This window comes from Mustela erminea, chromosome 19 (genome assembly GCF_009829155.1).
Source record: "Mustela erminea isolate mMusErm1 chromosome 19, mMusErm1.Pri, whole genome shotgun sequence".
NCBI classification, from domain to species: Eukaryota; Metazoa; Chordata; class Mammalia; order Carnivora; family Mustelidae; genus Mustela; species Mustela erminea.
Genome location: NC_045632.1, coordinates 31,137,798 through 31,154,763, shown reverse-complemented (window position 1 = coordinate 31,154,763; position 16,966 = coordinate 31,137,798). Strand labels below are relative to the sequence as shown.

Below are 16,966 nucleotides of genomic sequence, written 5' to 3'. Positions count from 1 at the left end.
TGTACCAAAAAATTGCTAGAACTTATAAACAAATTCCATGAAGTTGCGGGATACAAAATTAGTATATAGAAATCTATTGAATTTCTATACAGTAATAATAAATTAGCAGAAAAAGAAATTAAACAATCCCATTTACAATAGTACCAAAAATAACAAAATACTTAGGAATAAAGTTAGCCAAGGAGGTGAAAGACTTATACTCTGAAAACTGTAAAACATTAATGAAAGAAATTGAAGATGACACAAACAAATGGAAAGATATTCCATGCTAATGGATTGGAAAATACTGTTAAAATGTCCATACTACTCAAAACAATCTACAGATTTATAATGCAATCTCTGTCAAAATACCAGCAACATTTTTCACAGAGCTAAAACAAATAATACTAAAATTTGTATGGAACCACAAAAGACCCCAAATAGCCAAAGCTATCTTCAGAAAGAAGAACAAAGATGGAGGTATCACAATCCCAGATTACAAGATATACTACAAAGCTGTAGTCATCAAGATGCTATGGTATTGGGACAAAAATAGATGCACAGATCAATAGAAGAGAATAGAGAGTCCAGAAACAAACCCAGGCTTATCAATTAATTTATAACAAAGGAGGGAAGAATATACAATGGGGAAAAGAGGGGCACTTGGGTGTCTCAGTTGTGAAGTGTCTGCCTTCAGCTCAGGTCATCGTCCTGGGAGCAAGTTCTGCATCACATCGGGCTCCCTACTCAGCAGGAAGCCTGCTTCTTCCTCTCCCACTCCCCGCCGCTTGTGTTCCCTCTCTCTGTGTCTCTTTGTCAAATAAATAAAATAAAATAAAAAAGAATTTCTTCAACAAATGGTGCAGGGAAAACTGGATAGTTATAAGCAAAAGAATGAAATTGGACGACTTTCTTACACCATATACAAAAATAAACTCAAAATGGATTAAAGGTCTAAATATGAGACCTGAAACCACAAAACTCCTAGAAAAAAATCATAGGCAGTAATTTCTTTGACATTGGCTACAGAAACATTTTTCTAGAAATGTCTCCTCAGGCAAAGGAAACAAAAGCAAATTAAATTATTGGGAATATTCCAAAAAGCTTTGCATAGCAATGGAAACCATCAACAAAACTAAAAGACAACCTACTAAATGGGGAAAAATTGCAAATTTTATATATAATAAGAAGGTAAAATCCAAAATATATAAAGAACTTATACAACTCAACACCCAAAAAATCCAATTAAAAAGTGGGCAGACAACATGAATAGACATTTTTCCAAAGAAGACATATGGATAGCCAATGGGCACATGAAAAGATGCTTAACATCACTCACCATCAGAGAAATGCAAATCAAAACCACAATGAGATGTCATCTTAGACCTGTCAGAATGGCTAGAATCAAATAGACAAGAAATAACAAGTGTTCATGAGGATGTGAAGAAAAAGAAACCCATGTGCAGTGATGGTGGGAATGCAAGTTAGTACACCCACTGTGGAAAACAGTTCCTCAAAAAATTAAAAATATACTTACCATATGATCCAGTAATTTTACTACTAGATAATTACCCAAGGAAAATGAAAACACTCATTTGAAAAAATATGTGCATCCCTATGTTTATTGCAACATTATTTACAATAGCCAAGAGATGAAAGCAACCAAGTTTCCTTCCATAGCTGAATGGGTAAAGAAGATAAGATTCATATACACAATGGAATGTCACTCAGGTATTCTAATTTTCAGCCATAAAAAAGAATGATATCTTGCCATTTGTAACAGTATGAATGGACTTACAGGGTATAATGCATAGTGAAAGAAGTCAATCAGAAAAAGACAAATACCATACGATTTCACTCGTACATGTTATTTAAGAAACAAAACAGACGAAGGAAAAGAGATAAAAACAAAAACAGATTCTTTTTTTTTTTAATGTATGTATTTATTTGACAGACAGAGTTAGCAAGAAAAGTAACACAAGCGGGGGGGAATGGGAAGGAAGAAGGAGGCTCCCCACTGAGCAAAGAGCCCCACGTGGGGCTCGATCCCAGGACCCTAGGATCATGACCTGAGCCAAAGGCAGATGCTCAACCAACTGAGCCACCCAGGTGGCCCCAAAATAGAACAAATGGGTGGTTCCTAGAGGAGAGGTGGGTGGAGAAGGGGTAAAATAGATAAAAGTGATCAAGAGTACATTTATCTTCATGAGCACTAAGTAATGTATAGAATTATTTAATCATTATATTGTACATCTGAAACCAGGATAACACTCTATGTTAATTCTCTTCATTTTTTTTTAAGAGGATTGCACTGTAGTAATGGCAGAATAATAACTAAAACCTCTGGATAAAATATAAAAATACAAATATCTGAATGTGCTGGAGGAAGTCCCAAAGCAGGCATAAACCAAATAAATGTTCTCTTTCTCTCATTCTTATTCTCTTTCTGTCTCTCCTTTTCTCTCTTTCTTTCTCTCTCTCTCTCTATGTCTCTCTCTCTCTCTCTCTCTTTCACAGACACACACACACACACACACACACACACACACACACACTCACACCTGAACTCATTTGCCTGAGGGCAGGCCTTAGTCAGCCACTACAAGTGGCCAAAACTCAGAGACCTTCAGTTTAGGAGTCATGAATATTAAGAGAAGTTTAGGATGACCACAGCAGTTGCAAAACAGTGTGGGGAGGATTGTGAAAAGAAGAGATCCACAGAGGGAGAGCCTAAACTCAGTATATAAACCCTGCTTCTATCTCTAGCTGCCCCTGACCTACACATTCATGGAGCAGATTTCGATCAGTCCAATGAAGATTACAATAACTCAACTGAGATTTCAGTTGCTGCCCACCACAGAAGAGAGAGAATTTGGAGTTTGAAGTAACTGCTAATTAAGAGGAACAAAAAAAAATCAAGAATCTTTGGAGGAAAATAACCCAGGGACTTTACAAGATATCATTCATAAAATGCAAGATATTAACCAAAATTACTAGACATAGAAAGGCACAGGAAAATGTAATCCACACTCAAGACAGAAGGTAGCAAATGAAGACATTAACCCTAAGAAGACCCAGATATTGGGATGAGCAAACAGAATTTTAAAGGAGCTAGTATAACTATGTTCAATAATGTAAAGATATGCTTATAATAAATTAACAGATAGGAAATCTGAGCAGTGAAATAGGAACAGTTGAAAAGGACAAAGAGGAAATTCTAGAACCAAAAATTAAAATCTGAAGTAAAAAATGCAGAGCTGACCATACATAACAAAAGAGTCAGTGGGTTTAAAATGTATCAATAATAACAGAACATATTTTTTTTTTTAAAAAGGGTATCAATAAGGGGTGCCTGGGTGGCTCAGTGGGTTGAAGCCTCTGCCTTCACTCGGGTCATGATCCCAGGGTCCTCGGATCGAGCCCCGCATCGGGCTGTCTGCTCAGCAGGGAACCTGCTTCCCTTCCTCTCTCTGCCTGCCTCTCTGCCTACCTGTGATCTCTGTCTGTCAAATAAATAAATAAAATCTTAAAAAAAAAAAAGGTATCAATAAGAACTAAGGAGCACCAAGGATAAAAGATTTTTAAAGTGAACAGAGGTCACTGGTCTGTGGGGAAATAAAGAGTAGAGAGAGAAAATGGGAAAAATATTGGATACACCAAAGCAGGATACATAGAAAGTAAAGCACACCTAAGCATATCATACTCAAACTGATGGAAACAAAAATGCAGAGAAAATATTAAGTAGTCAAAGAGAAGGCAATATTACATATAAAGGGGCAAGGCCACAGATAACTTCTGGCTCATCACTAGAAAAAGATGGAGGCCAGCAGACAGTATAACCAAACTTTAAAATACTGAGGGGGGGAAAAAAATTGTCAACCCATCATTCTATATCCAACAAAAATATCCTTCAAGAATGAGGCAAAATGGGGTGCTTAGGTGGAACAGTCATTAAGCCTCTGCCTTCGGCTCAGGTCACGATCCCAGGTCCTGGGATCGAGCCCTGCATTGGGCTCCCTGCTCCACAGGAAGCCTACTTCTCCATCTCCCACTCCCCCTCTCTTGCTGTGTCTCTCTCTGTCAAATCAATAAAATCCTTAAAAAATAATGAGGCAAAATGTAAACCTTTTCTATAAATAAAAGATAAGAAAATGTCACCTGCAGACCTGCTCTACAAGGAATCCTATAGGAAATTCTTCAGGCTGAAGGGAAAAATACTGGCTAGAAACTCTCCATTAAACCTGCCATTGGGCACCTGGGTGGCTCAGTGGGTTAAAGCCTCTGCCTTCAACCCAGGTCATGATCCCAGCATCCTGGGATCGAGTCCTGCATCAGGCTTTCTGCTCAGCAGGGAGCCTGCTTCCCCCTCTCTCTGCCTGCCTCTCTGCCTACTTGTAATCTCTATCAAATAAATTAAATAAAATTTTTTAAAAATTAAAAAAAAACCTGCCATTAATAATATAGGGGAGCTATGACCAAATATTACCATGAACCCATTCCACTCCCAACAAAGGTAACAGAACATTAGGTAATCATTGCCGTTTATAAAATATTTCTTATTTTCCTCATTTTAGACATATAGATAGAATTACCGGTCTACTTTTTGGGGTTGGATGTGGCCGTATGACCTCCTTTAGTCAATGAAATGTGGCAGAAACTTTTTCAGAGTGTAGATTTTGCCTCCTTTTCTTTTTCTGACCTTAACAATCATGCAAATACAGAGATGGCCTAGACTGTAGACAACCTTCAATAGATGTAGAGTATGAGGGAGATTATTGGGGTTGTTTATTACCACAGCATAACCTAGCCTCTCCTGACTGTTACAGAAATTAGTACCTAGGAAATGATGACACCATCGCAAAGGAAAATACATGGCACTGGCTTAGAGGTCAAACATTCAACTGTAGAACAACTGTTTTATTGGTGCCTGGAAGGTGTGCGGTTCAGGATTGCAAAGGCAAAACATGGTAAACTATGACCTGTGATAACTTCAAAGGTAGAGAATTTGTCCAATAAAAACTCTTTTCTTTCTGACACGTAATCCAGCAGGCAATGTTCAAAATAGTGGATATGCTATGAGTCTATGTTCCAAAGTGAGGATGTGTGGAACAAGGTGGACATGAGAAATAAACCTGTTTTTTTTCTTAAGACACTGAAATTTGGAGGTTGGTTTTTGTAGCAGAATTCAACCCATCCTAACTGAGAACAGAAAGTGGCACCACCCAGTCCCCTTGAATCACCCGGTCATGCTCATGGAGTACGGCTGAGGTTGGTGGGCCAACTGCTGTTTTCACAGGCAGGTGGGGGACCCAGGACCGTGGGAACATTTACGGCTCTTTACAAACTGAAAATACTCCCACTTCTAGCAAAAGGCCAAAAGCAAAGCTTAGGATCCTCCTTGATAGAGAACAAAGGGCAGAAGAATATGCACTTGATGGGTCCCCAGCTCTGATACCCTGAAAATTCTGTGTTTATTGAAAGGAATTCAAATGAGAGCCTAGCCCAGAGAGAAGAGTCATTGCCAATATCGGCATGTTCTCAAACAATGAAAGACCAGGGAATACAACAGTATATACTGTGTGACCCCATCTTTGCTATGGAGAAGAGCTACTTTGGTGTGTACGTACTCATACAAAAAGTCTAGAAATGTGTATTCCCAAGTGTCAGCGGTTGGCTACCTCTAGAATTATAGGCCATCTCTATTTCTCCTTTTTTCTTTATTTGCATTTTCTCATTCTTCTAAAACAGATACAGTATTTGTGAGATAAAGGCTTTAAAAACAAAGTAATAAACAAACACAACCACCACAAAACGAATGTTTGGCAGAGAACATGTCGGAAAAGTCAGATAAATGACTGTGTTGTAGAAGGAAGGCCCAGGGCCAGTATCACACCAGGTCCGCTGGTGGACATGGAAGTTCCCCCTCAGAGAGTGAACGCAGAGAGAATTCTGTCGAGTGTGCAGGTAGGGGCTGTTCCTTGTCTGGCCCGAATTCACCAAGAGAAGAGTAGGTGTTGTTACAAGCTGGTTAGCTTCCAATGTTCAGAGTTTCACAAGGTTCGTGACAAATGTTTCTGGAGCTCTTTCAGGCCCGTGTCTACACATGGAAAGCTCTTCCGACTTTAACTCACCCTTTGGCAGCATGAAGCGTGTTAACACCCCATTTGATCACCTTTAACAAAAAAATTAGAGTTCTTCTGAAGTTCCTTCCAGCCCTCTGTATGAAGTCCAAGTGTTTGCAGACACCGTGTGACGCCAGCCTGAGAGAGGCAGTCTTGCGAGGGATAGAAAACCATGAATGCTCTGAGGTATTTTAGTCACCTCAGAGTTGTAGTTGAAACCACCACCCATACCGTTCTCAGTGTCTGTCAGAGACACTGCTCTCTCATGCAGTGTGTTAAGGGAAAAAAATGAGAGAAAGAAACCAGGTCTAGAATCCTAGGTCTTGAGTCCCCTTGCAGAACGTTGCTTGCAAAATGATCTATTTCCACCTCCAACCCACTGTGGGATCCTTTCTCTGATGGACTCCTTTCCCGCACAGTACTATGGGGAGAGTGTAGGGGTGGCCGAGGTGCGGACTGTAATGTCCAGCATTGGAGAACCTGAGTCTATTTCATGGCTTGTTGGCTGAAGAGGAGTCTCCAAAAGCTGCGATGAACGATGGACTCCCAAAACACGCTTTCATCATGAAAAAGTGGGGCAGAGCTGGTGTTGACCAAGATGCAAAACAAAACCCATTTATGAAAGAAATAGGCCCCATTCAAAGACATAAATCATCCTTCCTGCTAATACATTTCCTGTAGTACTTTCCCTCCGAGCTTTGTTGTTCATTTTTCTCACCATCAATAAATAAAGATTGTTTGTTACATATGTAACAACTTAGTGTTTTTCTTCTAAACCACTGGGCTCTGTGTGTTAAGGGCACATATTCTTTCCACCTGTTCTGATCGTCACTGGTGTTATTAAAGAAAAGAAAAACCCTTTCCACTTGGGTTTATTCAGAGAGAGTTAACATCTGATTTTACATGGAACTATTTAAAAGTAAAAGAACAACATGGCCTGAAGCCGTTCTAGCATAGGGTGTGGAAGTATTTGATGTCCTGGTGCTTGTTCATAAAAGAATGTTGTTTTGAAATGTGCAGTGAAGTCAGGGAAAGAGATCCAAAGAAAGTTCCCGTTGAGACAAAATGAAATCAACCCGCTTCTACCCCCCCTCCCCCACCAAACACTTCCCTCATGGATTGGGGGGGGGGGTCCCTTGGCTCAGTGCCCACCATCTGTGCCCGGGGAGGCCTCAGCTTTGCTGCCTGCAGTGATGTGTGAACATGGGTTTGTCGCAGTCCGGGCACTGATAAAGGTCATTTGTGGATCGGGACCCACAGAACAGAGGCCACCCCAGTGGCCTGGCCCACGTCACAGATCTACACCTAAGTCAGGGGCGCTTAGGGGAAATGCCTTCCTGCCAAGGAAATGGAGCATCACCAATCACAGTCCTCCGACTCAACTCGGGCTAACTTACCTTCCCATGGGAAAGTGGGTCACCCTAGGCAAGGTGGGCCCACCTTGCCCTGCTTCTGCCTTGTCTCCCCGACCTCTCCATAAAGCTCGCATTGTCCCAAAGCCCCCAGGAAGAGGACTCTACTGCACGTGAGACACTGTGCACCGCCCCCCATGAATGGACTGTCGGCTCTCGGATAAAGGACATCTGAGTCATTGCTAAATTGTTTTATTTTTGTCATTTGTCAGCACTAACAGGCTGGAGGCGAGACATGTGTCAGAGCTGACCCAGTCTCTGAAGGGATTCTGCAAGAGTGAGTATCACCCAGGTGGTGGCCCTTCCCCATGAACCCCCAGGCTCATGGGTTACCCTTGAAATAAAGCCAAATAAAATGTCTGGAGCTGCCAGGCAATGCCAGGAGACACTCGCCCGGGCACAACATTTCATGGGGTGCCAAAAGCTCAGCCATCAAAGGAAATCATATTTTAATGCAGTATTTTAAAAATCAAAATTAATGCAGAAAAAATCCAGGATGAATAAATTACCAGCATGATAAATAAAGAAGGCTCCAGAACAACGCATTGCTCAGCTATACCAGAGCCGGAGGCAAAAGGAAAAATTAGTCGTATACTGATATCCTGTCTGTATTTAAAATTGCGGGAGTCTGTTCATCATAGATTTTTGTACTTGGGTTTTTTAAACATTGCATGAAAATAGGATTTCTCTTGACAGCTGGGTCTTGGAGTGCAGACTCTCGAAGGTGCTGGGGCAAGTGGCTCTCACCTACCTGACCCCATCCCAAACCCGATCCTTGCGTTGGAAAGTAACAGGATCCAGCCTCTATCTTCCCGCCCACCCTTTCCAGATTCACCTTCCAGGATGGTGGAGGAAAACAGGATTTCTTAAGAATCAGGGTCAGGGGCCCTGCAGCCTGTCCCTCTGTGGTCATTCCTCTCCTGATGGTTCCCTGGCCCACCTCCGGCCTCTGCCACAGGTCACTGGCTGGGAGGGCACTACCAGTGCCTGTGCACTACTGTGGGGGACCCACTCTTACTTTGGGTCTTGGGGAGAGAGGATCAGGGGAGCAGCAGATGACTAGAACCAGTAATTACTGTGCCAGCAGAAACCAACTTTAAATTGGAAGTTTCTAGGGGCACCTGGGTGGCTCAGTCAGTTAAGCATCTGCCTTTGGCTCAAGCTAAAATCTTGGGGTTCCGGGATCGAGCCCTGAGTCAGGTTTCCTGCTCGGTGGGGTGTCTGCTTCTCCCTCTCCCTCTGCCCCTCCCCCGGCTCATTCTCCCTCTCTCTCTCTCAAATAAATAAATAAATAAATAAATAAATTGGAAGTTTCCAGTCCTCCCATTGTCAAGAGCTCATTAGCCAGTCAGTGCCTGCCTCAGACCCTCACAGGGAATGGCCAACTGAAGACAGCACTGGGGGCCCTTCAAATCCCTTTCCAGGACCCGAAAGTCCTTCTCAAGGTCCCACAGAAAACCCCAAAGTCCTGCTCTTTTCCATGAGGCCTGGTTGGACTCTCTTCTCTGTCCAAACCTCCTCCTCGAGGGCATGCCCAAGGGGCAGACACCTTTCTCAGTCCGCATTGAAGAGGGATCTCCAAATACCAGAAGGGTTTTCCCTCTGTGTGCAACTCTGCCAACATGCCGGTGGGCTACAGTGGCCCCCACCTTCCCACCAGCCTTTTCGCCTCCCCACATCACGCATGGGATTCGGCACCTGTGCGCAGGTCTGGGTCACCTGTACTAAGGGCCATGTGCTTTCACCTCTGTTCTCAACTCTGAGTGCTGGGCCTGGTGTGGAGCCAATGCTGGGGAAAGATGCTCCAAGCTGCCACATCCCTCCCTTCTGGGGTGGGCAGGGAGCAGGGAGTGTGAGCACGGTTGGAAGCAAGGATGGGCACACAGTGGTAATGCTGCTCATTCAGGGTTTCCGGTTCCAGAGCCCCAGGGGCTTCTGGGAAGCATCTGATTCCGGCCCCTCCTCCCTAAGTATTGCTGGTCCCCTCACCAAGACCCCTTCCCCAGAGGGGGCTCAGCAACCGATGCCACAGCACGAACCCAAAGCCCCTGAGCGTGTAAGGGCGGGGAGAGAAGCATTTGGATCCCAGTCCCCTCTGCTCCCTGGCGACACGACCCAGTGCGTGTGTCATGGTCTCTCCAGGCCGATTTCGCCCTCTGCAGAGTGAGCATCATAAACAGCGCTCGTTCTGGGTGGCTCAGGGGGTTAGGCATCTGCCTTTGGCTCAGCCCGTGATCCCAGGATCCCAGGACTGAGTCCCCTGTGTGGCTCTGTGCTCAGCAGGGAATCTGCTTCTCCCTTTCCCTCTGCCCCTCCCTCTGCTCATGCTCTCTCTCTTAAATAAATAAATAAAATCTTTTAAAATAAATAAATAGTACTACCTCCAGGAGGCATTACTGAGGGGCCAATGAGTCTTCCACGCGGAGCACTTAGAAGAGTGCCCAGCACTCACTAAGCCCTCCGTGGCCATCAGCCACTCTTACCACCTCCTAGCCTGTGGTGAGTTTATTTTTTTGGCATGGAGTAGGCGGACAGGGCCCCTGGTCATCTCATTGTGCCTGAGGCACGGGGCTGAGGACGTTCTTGGACTGACTCTGAGGGGCACTGGATGCTTCCATTCTCAGGAGCACTGGAGGGATTGGAAAGTCCCCGGGAAAAGATCCCTTTGCTCCAAAGAGGGAGCAACTTTGGGTTTTTAAGTGTAAATGACCTTGAAGACCGGAACAGTGGGAGTCAAGTGGGCACACATGTCCCTTGGCTCAGATCTCCTGGCTTCAGAGGAAAACCTCCAAACTTCCCCTGACCCAGACTGGACCTGGGATGGAGCATGTCTCGTGATAATAATGCAGGAAGACGGCCTTCTTCAGTGTTTGCATAAAAATTGAGCTTTAGCGCATTTATTTTTTGTTTCCAGAGAAGAAGTCTTTGTGCAGGTAGTGGGTCAAGAATGCCTTTTCAAAGCTTGTCTCACACCTCGTGTGGAAGAGGCCCCCAGGGAGGGCAAGGTTCCTGCAGAATGCTTCGCAGTAGGAGGGAGGCAGGAGCCCTCCCCTTCTGTCCTCTAGGTCAGTAAGAATTCTTTCCTTCCAGGGAGGATGACTTGCTTGAGGCCTGGAGACCAGCTCTGGCTGTCAGACCCACCCCAAGTTCCATCCCCAGCCCCATCTGCCTGTCCCCCATCCTTTCCTGGCTCGAAAGACCCTGTCGGTGTCCAGAGCCTCCACGTGGGCCCCCAAAGGACCCGCTGGGACTCCGCCAGCCGGCACCATCACCTCCCAGGCAGCAAACAAGACCCCAAGACACAGGCTGACATAAGCTTTACAAAATTCTCCGGAGCCAGCTGGCCTCACCTACCCCAGAACCAAATGCCAGGAAACTCCAGCTGGCCCGCCAAGTCCCCCAGCCTGAGGGATGTAGGACTTGCTGACATGTGCCTTTGTCCTTCATGGTCAACTCCCCCTCCTCCCTGCCTGCATGGGGCACCCCAGCCCAGCACGGAGGTCTGAGTCCGTGCAGCTCCCTGCACGAAGCAGGGAAAGCTGCTCCCCCAGCTGCTCGGTGGGGGGTTTCCTGCAGGGCCCATTTTCCACACACTGCTGGGGGGGACGACTGACGGTCCCGGATCCCTGGGCCGGGGCGTGGGAGGGGGGCCGAACCGGCGGCAACCAGGCCATGAGCCACTCCTGGTCCTCCAACCACAGGCCATAGCTCATTTTTTAGGGGAAACCTGTCTCCCAGGTTTCTGCACTTTGCCTTTCTTCCCTCTTCCTGAAGGGTGTAACGTCCCGACAGCTCTAACCCAAATCTATTTGCATTTGCTCAGGGCCCGCCATCCATCAACATCACGACTCTTCAGTGTCCCATGCAACAACCAAGAGCGACCTGGAAGCAAGTACCTGCTTCATCAGGGGCTCTGGGGAAGGCTCAGAGAGCGTCCAGAATATCCAAAGCAAAATGTCTCCTCCCCATTGTCTCCCAGCGCCCCACCCACCCACCCACCAGGGCAGCCTTACACCTCCTCTTTGTCTTCTGAGCACACTCTATAGACCTCTCCCTTGCCAGAGACCTGCTGCCACGGAGCCAGTCTCTCCTTCCTCCTAGAGAACCCGTCCTTTAAAAACCCCCTACCGCAGGTTGCTTTGGCTGTTACGCTCATCCGCAGATCAAGAGGCTCGCAAGCCTGGTGCACAGGCACCGAGTTTTCCAGCTCCCACCCCATGACTCCCATCCTCGGTAGATGATCTTGTCTGTCTTTACTTCTGTCACCCCTTAACTTGTCGTGTGCAAGCCTGCGTTTTCAAATGATGCAAAATAGACCCAACACCTCAATTCTGGAAGCTTACGGAAGTTCAGTCAGACGTTGACTCAGCCATTGAAACTCCCTGTGTTGGAGTAATTTACATACGTATCTGCGAGGAAAACGGAAGAGCCTGGTAGACAGCATTTTATGGCCTTTCTCCATTAACTCGAGTAGACAAAAAGGAAGCACCACGGCCAAACAGAACTATTCCCTCTGGTCTTTCTCCCTCTCCCAAAGAAAACAAAGAACAGAAACACCTGTGCTACCCCCTCCCCAACCTCACTTCACAGAGTCTGGGGAGCCCCGGCCGGCATCAGTGAGGAGGGGGTCACCCCTGGACTGAAAATCTCAATGGCCCGGATCATCAAAGTCCCTCATTTCTGTGAGTTTTGACTTGAGCTGAGGTCAGTGCAGGACAGGGGTGGGAAATGTGACTGCCTGGAAGGGCTTTTTCATTCTGGAGTGTCAGCTGTGGGTCAGACAGTCTCAGGGAATAAGCTGTAAGTGGAGGTGAGTCTTTCCATATGTCTTGCATGAAAATTGAAAATGATCATCTAATGTAGTCCAGAATCCCTCCAAAACAGTTTTATTGTTTTGAAAAAGAAAAGGAAAAATGTGAGCCAGGTCGAACGTCATGGGGTCTCTAATCCAAATGAACAAAGCAGGAGAACAGTTCACCCCTGAAATGGAGTCAAAGAGGGATCCCAGCGGGTAACAGGTGGGGCTGTGTGTCCAAGTGGACATTTCATAAGGCACAATTTGATGAGGATGATGGCATGGGATAGTCACAGGAATTCCAGACTTCCCATTTGCTGATGAGAGGAAAGAGGCTGCTGAACTCCTGAGAGATCTTTAAAATAATTTTTCAGTACTTACTGAGGGATTTGATGTATAAGTTACAAAAAAAAAAAGAAGCTGGGGAAGGTAATAGACAGCTATTTACCCTACAGGACTGACAATCGACAGTAGAGTAGCTGACAATATTCTCCCATTCCTTGCCTCAAAATAGAGCCTCTCTCGCAGATATGTGAAATTCCACTGTTAGAGATTCTTTCCTTTGTATTAAACATCCTCAAGAATCATGAAGGGCAGCCTTCATGATTCATTTGGTTTCATCCCAATCCCTCGAAGACTGAGTTACGTATCATTTTCAGCCTATTCTGCTCGATAGGAGTGTATGGGGGTATTTAGTTTCAGGATGAGTCAAGTAATTCTTTTTATTTCTAATTAGAAATGTGAAATGCTTTACTGAACCAAATGAGGTCGTGTCTTGGATTTGCTTTAAAATAAAAATAGGTGGGGGGGTAGGTAGAGATACGGAAAAAAGACTGGCTAGGCTGATTATTGTGGTAGCTGAGTGATGGGTATGTACGAGTTCATGTCTCGTACTCTGGGCTGTTATATATGTTTGCAGTTTTCCATAATAGGACGTATTTATTTCAGAGAGGAAAACAATAAAATCTTGCTAAAAAAAATGAAAATGTTTTGTTGCATAATATGTAAAAGCTATAAAAACCACTGGAGTAGACAATTAGTCTTCTGCACTCCTCTCCCTTCCACCAGAGACTACAGCTGTAAACAACGAGTGTCTGTTCTTCCAGACTTTTTCTTTTTAAATCCTAGGATTCTAAAGCCAGAAAGAACCACAGACACTATCTAAGGGGGTCTGGTGTCTTCTCTTGTGAGGAAGAGGAGGGCCAGGGCATTGTGGGCAGGGATGGGGGGCAAGAGTGCAAGGTAGAGTCCAAACTGGGGTCCAGGTCCCACTGCCCCAGGGTCAGTCTCCAGTGAACCCCTCAGGGGACGTGGTTTTCCAAACGCACACTTGTTGGCTTCTCTAGCTTACAGTCTTTCTATGGTGACCAGTGAGAGACGTGAGACTCAAGGCCAAAGTACTGGAGGGCTTTTTACCCACGACAAGAAGTAGATCCCACAGAGCTCGGTGACTAAGGCAGGAAACCACCTCCCACTTCCTCCATTCTGGGGGCTGGACGATGCTACTTACCCTCTGCGGGGACCAGCGTGGGACCTCCTGTCCCTACCACAACCCCGGACATAATTGAACAGCTCCACTGCACAGCTGTCGCTACCATTAGCTTATGAATCTAATCGAAGCAGAGAAGTTTGAGAAGGAAAAGCAGTATTCCAGTCCTAGATTCCACGGACCTGTTGCTTGGGTGAGGAGGAGCCCAGGAGCACAAGGAAACCTGAAACTAACCCCTCAGTATGTCTTCATCCCACTGGACTGAACGATGAACTGGATGGGGCATGGTCGGTCATGCTCATGGGCCATTTCTCCAACCACACAACCAGATGTGCTGGCACAATCCTGGGCGATCCCTGCCGAAAGCCACAGGGAAGTGAGCAAAGTCAGCAAAGAGTGCTCAAGCTCTGTGATGCGAAGTCCTCCCCAGAGGTCACCTCCTGTCCCACCTCATCGCGGCATCCTACTAAAGCCACCTAAAGCCATGCTGGATATGAAGCCACGTCTGGGTGCTTAGGGCTTGAAGGAGCTTCCAACTTTCTTCATCAGCAAGCCATCCTGATAGGGAGCCCTCCTCTTCTGACCCCTGTGCCCCGTAGGACAGACAGAAGCCCGCAGGGCGTTTCTAGAGAGATTGCATTTCATGATATCAAAGTTGCCATAAGGAGTGGCCCTCCCTGGCCATAACAACCTACTGATCAGCTTCCTGTTGCTGTTGTAACGAATTACTTCACAATCAGTGGCTTAGAACAACCCAAATTCATGGCCTCGTAGTCCTAGTCACAATTCCAGGTGGGTTTCACTGGTGTCTCGGCTCAGGGTCTCTCAAGGCCAAAACCAAGGTGTCGGCTGGCCTGGCTTCTTAATCTGCCTCCAAGCTCCTCCTCGTCGCTGGCAGAATTCAGTTCTGGGGGCTGTGGTCCCTGTGCTCCGTGCTGGCCTTAGCTGGGGACCTCTCTCTGCAACTGAAGGCCTTTGTTGCCAGGGGGACTGAATCGGGCTCAACGCGCCTCCCTTGTGGACGCTCCTGGTGCATGGGAGGCTACAGGCTGAGCACAGCCCATGCCCTGCCCTCCAGCAGCAAGAACAGAGAGGAAGGCCACTGAAGAGGGACACCAGCGGGGGAGGCAGCCGCAAACTCACCTTGTGATTTCCCTCCTTGGACAAATCACTAATTAAAAGCACACACACCCCCATCCGCTTTCTCCCTTGTTACCCTGAGTTTCTTGAGGGAGGGTGGGGCTTAGGAGACAGGCCCTGGGAGGAGGGCATGTCGGGTCACTGTGGCCTCATTAGAGCACGGGATCTTTGGACGTGGTCCCCAAAGCCAGCGGGCAGGTGGCAGTGAGGCAGGGCCAGAGCGGGTACCCGTGACCCAGCGGGCTACCGGAGCTCAGTCTCCCTGGAAACCACATACAGTGACTCCCTGGGAGGGGAGGAGACCTGGGGTACTGATCCCCCAGCTCTGTCCGTCCTGAGGTGAGGACTGCCTGGAATCAGATCCCCAGCACTCTGGCCTGGCCTGTGGGAGGGCGGAGCTACTGCGGAAACCCCGAGGCCAGAGACAGGCAGGTGCTGTCCGCTGGCGGTACCGCCCAAGGGCCTGTGGCGGGGGGGGGGGGGGGGGGGGGGGGGGGTGGGGGGGGGGGGTGGGGGGGGGGGGTGGTGGGGAGGTGGGGGGGTGGCCACAACCGCTTCTCAAGGACCCAGAGGCATCTGTGCCCCCATCTTCTTCAACTCTCCCTCTGCCTTCCCCGCCCTGGGCCTAAGGACTTGCCGCCTCACCTCAGGGAAGTGAGGATGTCCTCTAGACCCAGCACCTGCCTGAAGCTGTCATTTTTGCCAGAGACCTTCCCATCCCCCAACGGATAGGAAGTCACTCTGGCAGCTCATGGTCCCTGATATACACCCTTCCTTCTCTTGCTACAGGAAGCCTAGGAAGAGTGTCCTGAGGGAATGGGAAAGGCCCCTGTGTACGAGGAAACACAAGAAATCCTTCACATGATTCTTATATACAGACGTGCACCCAAGTGGCCAGAAGCCAGGATGAATACGGTATGTGCGCCTTTGTGAAGTCCTTCCCCAGGAGAGAGAGAGGAATTCCCATTGGAGGCAAGCATGGAAGCCTGCAGGAAAGAGGGGGCATGTGAACTGGGCCTGGAGGAGCATCAGGGCAGGCCCGGTGGGCCTCAGCTCCCTTGGCCTGCGCTAGGGTCCTCGGGCCTGGGAGGGGTGATCTGTACCCCGGCCATGCCAGACAAGGCGGGCGAGACAAGACAAAGGAGAACGAAGGGCGCACCCCGTCTGGGAGGCTTCTAAAGCCAGATCATTTCAGGATCCTCCGAGGGCCAAGTGTAGGCCTCTCCGTGGGAACAGGAGGGGCGCCCTCCCCCCAGCTCGCCGAGGCCACCCGACCTGAGCTTCACTGGGGCCAGGTCACCAGGTGGGTCTGGCGGGGCTCCCCTGAGAGGGAGGGCTGAACTTCTGCGTGAATTCCTGCCTTTCTTGTCACAGGACAAGACCTGGGACGACAGCCCGGGATGCCCTGGAGCAGAGTGTCAGAGAAGGAGGTGAGAGCCCGTGAAAATGACCGGGACAGGGAGAGTGCAACCTACCCAGCCAGTATCTTGGCTTCTAGGAGCCCGGTCGGCTTCAGAGAAAATAAGAAACTCTGAGTTTCCTGGTTATTCACACTCAGAAACTAAAGCCAAAGAACTTCCAAACATCTGGCTTTGACCGCACGAAACCCCCACCGTGCCTGCTGGGGCCCCATTCAGTGATGTTATGGCTCCATCTACAGCCGGAGGAAGGAGCTCGTTGCTGGAGTCTTCTGTGAGCCACCGCCAGGCCTTTTGGAGTTTCACAGGCTCCTTGCAATTAATGCTAATAAGGCCCTCTCCCTCCCTAGCTGCGCACTTTATTCAACACGGCTTTGGAACTACGCTGGAAGTTATTTATTTCAGGCTGTGTCTACAACAGCAGCTGTTCAGAATATACTAGAAACGCTTTTAGCCAAAATTGGTTTGGAGTTTCTATTTTAAACCACTGTTTGTAATGAACAGAATTAAACGGGGTTTTTTTTTTTCCTCCTCCACTTTTTTTTTTTTCTTTTTTAACAACAGAACAAATAAAAGCCCTTAAGATAGCAAGATTGCATTCTCTTTCATTC

The 16,966-nt window shown here is 47.3% G+C and overlaps 1 protein-coding gene across 1 annotated transcript in view; it reads left to right on the top strand.

Annotated features, from left to right (window-relative positions):
- Positions 1-12,723, top strand: part of RPGRIP1L (RPGRIP1 like) — a 126,979-nt gene extending 114,256 nt beyond the window's left edge. The window contains exons 30-32 of the mRNA XM_032324551.1: positions 7,726-7,790; positions 10,428-10,578; positions 11,337-12,723. The gene's annotated coding sequence lies outside the window, so the exon portion shown is untranslated. The remainder of the gene's footprint in view (positions 1-7,725; positions 7,791-10,427; positions 10,579-11,336) is intronic.
- The last annotated feature ends 4,243 nt before the right edge of the window (positions 12,724-16,966 follow it).